Source organism: Aquarana catesbeiana, linkage group LG01 (genome assembly GCF_042186555.1).
Source record: "Aquarana catesbeiana isolate 2022-GZ linkage group LG01, ASM4218655v1, whole genome shotgun sequence".
Taxonomy (NCBI): domain Eukaryota; kingdom Metazoa; phylum Chordata; class Amphibia; order Anura; family Ranidae; genus Aquarana; species Aquarana catesbeiana.
In genome coordinates, this window is record NC_133324.1 from 4220786 (window position 1) to 4227304 (window position 6519).

Below are 6519 nucleotides of genomic sequence, written 5' to 3' on the forward strand. Positions count from 1 at the left end.
ACCTGCTGAAGACCACTCAATGTAAAGGGCTGACGCTCAGTGTCTAGACCAGTTCACACGTCTAACCGAATCCCCACTGAAGACCACTCAATGTAAAGGGGCTGACGCTCAGTGTCTAGACCAGTTCACACGTCTAACGAATCCCCCACTGAAGACCACTCAATGTAAAGGGCTGACGCTCAGTGTCTAGACAGTTCACACGTCTAACCGAATCACCACTGAAGACCACTCAATGTAAAGGGCTGACGCTCAGTGTCTAGACCAGTTCACACGTCTAACCGAATCCCCACTGAAGACCACCCAATGTAAAGGGCTGACACTCAGTGTCTAGACCAGTCACACATCTAACCGAATCCTCACATCACCTGCTGAAGACCACTCAATGTAAAGGGCTGATGCTCAGTGTCTAGACCAGTTCACACGTCTAACCGAATCCCCACATCACCTGCTGAAGACCACTCAATGTAAAGGGCTGACGCTCAGTGTCTAGACCAGTTCACACTTCTAACCGAATCCCCACTGAAGACCACTCAATGTAAAGGGCTGACGCTCAGTGTCTAGACAGTTCACACGTCTAACCGAATCCCCACTGAAGACCACCTAATGTAAAGGGCTGACTCTCAGTGTCTAGACCAGTTCACACATCTAACCGAATCCTCACATCACCTGCTGAAGACCACTCAATGTAAAGGGCTGACGCTCAGTGTCTAGACCAGTTCACACGTCTAACCGAATCCCCACTGAAGACCACTCAATGTAAAGGGCTGACGCTCAGTGTCTAGACCAGTTCACACGTCTAACCGAATCCCCACTGAAGACCACTCAATGTAAAGGGCTAACGCTCAGTGTCTAGACCAGTTCACACGTCTAACCGAATCCCCACTGAAGACCACCCAATGTAAAGGACTGACTCTCAGTGTCTAGACCAGTTCACACATCTACCGAATCCTCACATCACCTGCTGAAGACCACTCAATGTAAAGGGCTGACGCTCAGTGTCTAGACCAGTTCACACGTCTAACCGAATCCCCACTGAAGACCACTCAATGTAAAGGGCTGACGCTCAGTGTCTAGACCAGTTCACACGTCTAACCGAATCCCCACTGAAGACCACTCAATGTAAAGGGCTAACGCTCAGTGTCTAGACCAGTTCACACGTCTAACGAATCCCCACTGAAGACCACCCAATGTAAAGGACTGACTCTCAGTGTCTAGACCAGTTCACACATCTAACCGAATCCTCACATCACCTGCTGAAGACCACTCAATGTTAAGGGCTGACGCTCAGTGTCTAGACCAGTTCACACGTCTAACCGAATCCCCACTGAAGACCACTCAATGTAAAGGGCTGACGCTCAGTGTCTAGACCAGTTCACACGTCTAACCGAATCCCCACTGAAGACCACTCAATGTAAAGGGCTGACGCTCAGTGTCTAGACCAGTTCACACGTCTAACCGAATCCCCACTGAAGACCACCCAATGTAAAGGGCTGACTCTCAGTGTCTAGACCAGTTCACACATCTAACCGAATCCTCACATCACCTGCTGAAGACCACTCAATGTAAAGGGCTGACGCTCAGTGTCTAGACCAGTTCACACGTCTAACCGAATCCCCACTGAAGACCACTCAATGTAAAGGGCTGTCGCTCAGTGTCTAGACCAGTTTACACGTCTAACCGAATCCCACTGAAGACCACCCAATGTAAAGGACTGACTCTCAGTGTCTAGACCAGTTCACACATCTAACGAATCCTCACATCACCTGCTGAAGACCACTCAATGTTAAGGGCTGACGCTCAGTGTCTAGACCAGTTCACACGTCTAACCGAATCCCCACTGAAGACCACTCAATGTAAAGGGCTGACGCTCAGTGTCTAGACCAGTTCACACGTCTAACCGAATCCCCACTGAAGACCACTCAATGTAAAGGGCTGACGCTCAGTGTCTAGACCAGTTCACACGTCTAACCGAATCCCCACTGAAGACCACCCAATGTAAAGGGCTGACTCTCAGTGTCTAGACCAGTTCACACGTCTAACCGAATCCCACTGAAGACCACTCAATGTAAAGGGCTGACGCTCAGTGTCTAGACCAGTTCACACGTCTAACCGAATCCCCACTGAAGACCACCCAATGTAAAGGGCTGACTCTCAGTGTCTAGACCAGTTCACACATCTAACCGAATCCTCACATCACCTGCTGAAGACCACTCAATGTAAAGGGCTGACGCTCAGTGTCTAGACCAGTTCACACGTCTAACCGAATCCCCACTGAAGACCACTCAATGTAAAGGGCTGACGCTCAGTGTCTAGACCAGTTCACACGTCTAACCGAATCCCCACTGAAGACCACTCAATGTAAAGGGCTGACGCTCAGTGTCTAGAACAGTTCACACGTCTAACTGAATCCCCACTGAAGACCACCCAATGTAAAGGGCTGACTCTCAGTGTCTAGACCAGTTCACACATCTAACCGAATCCCCACATCACCTGCTGAAGACCACCCAATGTAAAGGGTTGACTCTCAGATTCTACACCAGTACACCCATCTAACCAACTCCCCCACATTCCAGATGAAGACCACCCAATATAAAGTGCTTACTCTCGGCTTCCACAACAGTACACCCATCTAATCGACTTCCTACATTACCTGATGAAGACCACTCAATGTAAAGGGCTCTCTCAGCTTCTACACCAGTACACCTATTTAACCAACTTCTTACATCTCCTGATGGAGATTCTTCAATGTAAAGGTCTGACTCAGCATCTAGACAGTTCACACGTCTAACTAACCCCCACATCACCTGCTGAAGACCACTACACCTATCTAACTGAATGGCCACATTGCCTGATGAAGACCACCCAATGTAAAGGGCTGACTCTCAGCTTCTACACCAGTACACCCATTTAACAAACTCCTCACACCTCCTGAAGACCACCCAATGTAAAGGGTTGACTCAGCTTCTAGACCTGTACACCCATCTAATCGACTCCCCAGACCACCCAATGTAAAGGGCTGACTCTCGGCTTCTACACCATTACACCATCTGACCAACTTCCTACATCTCTTACTGAAGACCACCCAATGTAAAAAGGGCTGACTCTCAGCTTCTACATCAGTACACCTATCTAACTGAATGGCCACACCTAATGAAGACCACCCAATGTAAAGGGTTGACTCTTAGCTTCTAGACCAGTACACCAATCTAACTGACTCCCCACAGCACCTGATGAAGACCACCAATGTAAAGGTCTGACTCCCAGATTCTAGACCAGTACACCAATCTAACCGACTCCCCACATCACACGATGATGACTACCCAATGTAAAGGGCTGACTCTCGGCTTCTACACCAGTACACCCATCTGACCAACTTCCTACATCTCTTACTGAAGACCACCCAATGTAAAAAGGGCTGACTCTCAGCTTCTACATCAGTACACCTATCTAACTGAATGGCCACACCTAATGAAGACCACCCAATGTAAAGGGTTGACTCTTAGCTTCTAGACCAGTACACCAATCTAACTGACTCCCACAGCACCTGATGAAGACCACCCAATGTAAAGGTCTGACTCCAGATTCTAGACCAGTACACCAATCTAACCGACTCTCCACATCACACGATGACGACCACCCAATGTAAAGGTCTGACTCCCAGGTTCTACACCAGTACACCCATCTAACCGACTCCCCACATCATCTGATAGGAAAGGCCACCTGCCATAGGTTATGTAGGTACACAAAGGACACCTATGGTGGGGCCTCCATCTGCCTACATGATAATATCATGGCAATAAGGTGCCACCTAGAAGTACCTGAACACCTTAGATCTATGCAGGAGATCTGCAACCCAGCGAATTGTAATAACACCTTCAGTTCTTCAGGACAAGACTTGCTGTACCCCCCCCTGGAGAGAGGAGGTGCTGGGGGGGGCGGAGAGAGATAAATCATTGATAGTTTTGGACCATCTGGAGAGGTCCCTTATTGGTATGTTCAGTCCATCACCAACATGGAAAATCCATCTCGTCTATAGTGCGGCGACTCCCAATCTCCAGAACAACCTTCTGCTCCCCCTTGGGCAACCGTACATACCAACAAGCAACCTCCCAAATATCCTCCCTTACCGGCCAATCCCATCATGGAGAGACCCTCAAATACCCCCCAACCCCTCATCACCACCTTGTATGGAAATGTCCTCTCCCCTTCAGAAACCATTGATGGAGGGAACCCCAAATCCCCGATCACCACCTTACATGGAAATATGTCAGCTGGTGAGCCCACTGAGGGCGGGACCCCCAAATGTCCTTTGAGAGAAGAAGAATCAGAATGATGACCTGAGAGGAGGATTGGGGTGATGACTGAACTGCCCTATGACACGCCCCCTTCCTGAAAATTGTCCCTACAGAGAACTTGAGGGAATGATGACATCACATCTATCAGATAGCACCGCCCACATCACCTCCCACTAATACTGAGGAACAAACCTCTACACTGCTCTGACAGTAAAGACTTCCTCCCTGTGCTGCTGGTAAAATAATCCTTCCATACACCGCTACACTGCTCTTACAGTAAATACCTCCTCCCTATATCGGTGGTATAATAATCCTTACATACACAGCCCTTACAGTAAATACCCCCTCCCTATACTGCTGGTATATTAATCCTTCCATATACAGCTACACTGCTCTTACAGTAAGGACCTTCTCCCTATACTGCTGGTATTATAATCCTTCCATACACTGCTCTTACAGTAAAGACCTCCCTATACGGCTGGTATAATAATCCTTTAATACACAGCTACACTGCTCTTACAGTAAATGCCTCCCTATACTGCTGGTATTATAATCATTCCATACTCTTCTAAAGACCTCCTTTCTATACTGCTGGTATAATCGTTCTATACACTGCTTATACAGTAAAGACCTCCTCCTTATACTGCTGGTATAATCCTTTCATACACTGCTCTTACAGTAAAGACACCCTTATACTGCCAGTATAATTATCCATCCTCTGTATACAGCTACACTGCTCTGACACTAAAGACATCCTACTCTATAGACAAATACACTGCTTGGACAGTAAACCTTCCTGTTCTGCCAATCTAATCACCCTTACTCCATACAAAGCCACACTACTCTGACAGCAAGAACCTCCTCCTATTCTGCTGGTATAATAATAATTTGTCTGCAACGACATTGCTCTGACAGTAAAGACCTCTTCCCTTTTACTGCAGGTCTAATCATCGTTCCGCCATACATAGCTACTCTGCTTTGACTGTAAAGACCATTTTTCCCTATATTACCAGTCTATTCATCCTCCATGCCCAGGGAAACTCCTCTGACTGTAAAGATCTCCATCTACTGCCATCATAATCATCCTTCCTCTGTACACTGCTCTGACAGTACATCCACGTATGACGGTGGGGGATGGGGTGTATTTACTGTCAGGGCGGGATATAGAAGAATAATTTTGGGTATATGAAGGGGGGTCTTTACTGTGAGAGAAGTGTACAGAGGAATATAATCATCCTTCCTCCAATATACTGCTCTGACAGTAAAGATCTCCTCTCTGTCTGCACAGAGCTTGTTCGTCAGATTAGGTGACCCGTCAGAATTGGTGACGTTCCATCTCCGCCATCTTGGTACACCCCGCACTCCTCCACAGTAAGGATACAGTGAGAAGGGGGCAGGCGGACATCTTGTTACACCCACTGAAGTCTGGCATTTCACAATGATTGATACCAGTAATCTGAGGCGATCTTCAGGACTCCGTCTGATTGGTTAGATGATGAATTAGAAATGCAGCGGCGAGTCTTCTCATCTCAGAACTTCGCTGATTTTAGAATTCTACCTTCAGACGGAGTTCTCAGTCCTGAACATTATCATATAACCTCGGATTACTGGTAAAAATGTGTGAAACGTAAAACTCCGGTGGGGTGTAACAAGATGTCCGCTTACCCCCTTGTCACTGTATCCGTATTGTGGAAGAATGTGGGGTGTACCAAAATGGCGACGACGAAACGTCACTTCCGTTACACAATCCGACGGGTCGCCGAATCTGACGAAAAACCGCCGCGACGCACACTGACCCCGCCCTCTTCATTTTTTCATTTTTTAACGAACGGCGCTTCCGCTTCCTGTGTCGGGTGGAGCAAGATGTCGGAGGGTGTACCCTCTACTCCACGTGTCACTTCCTCGTCATCGCAGCCAATCAGAGAGCCGCACCGGTATGTGAAGCCCCCAGAGCCTCTTCATCTCGGGGGGGGGAGTATATATATATATAGAGAGGGGGGGAGGGGGGGGGTGTATACTGAGAGGGTGGTAATGATAAAGAGATTGTTTATATATAATTAAGGGTCTGGTATATATATATATGGGGGGTAATTGTAGGGTCTGGTGTATATATATGGGGGGGGAGATATAAGGGGGGGTATGAATATATATGGGGGGGAGGGGAGATATAAGGGGGGGGTATGAATATATATGGGGGGGGGAGGGGAGATATAAGGGGGGGGTA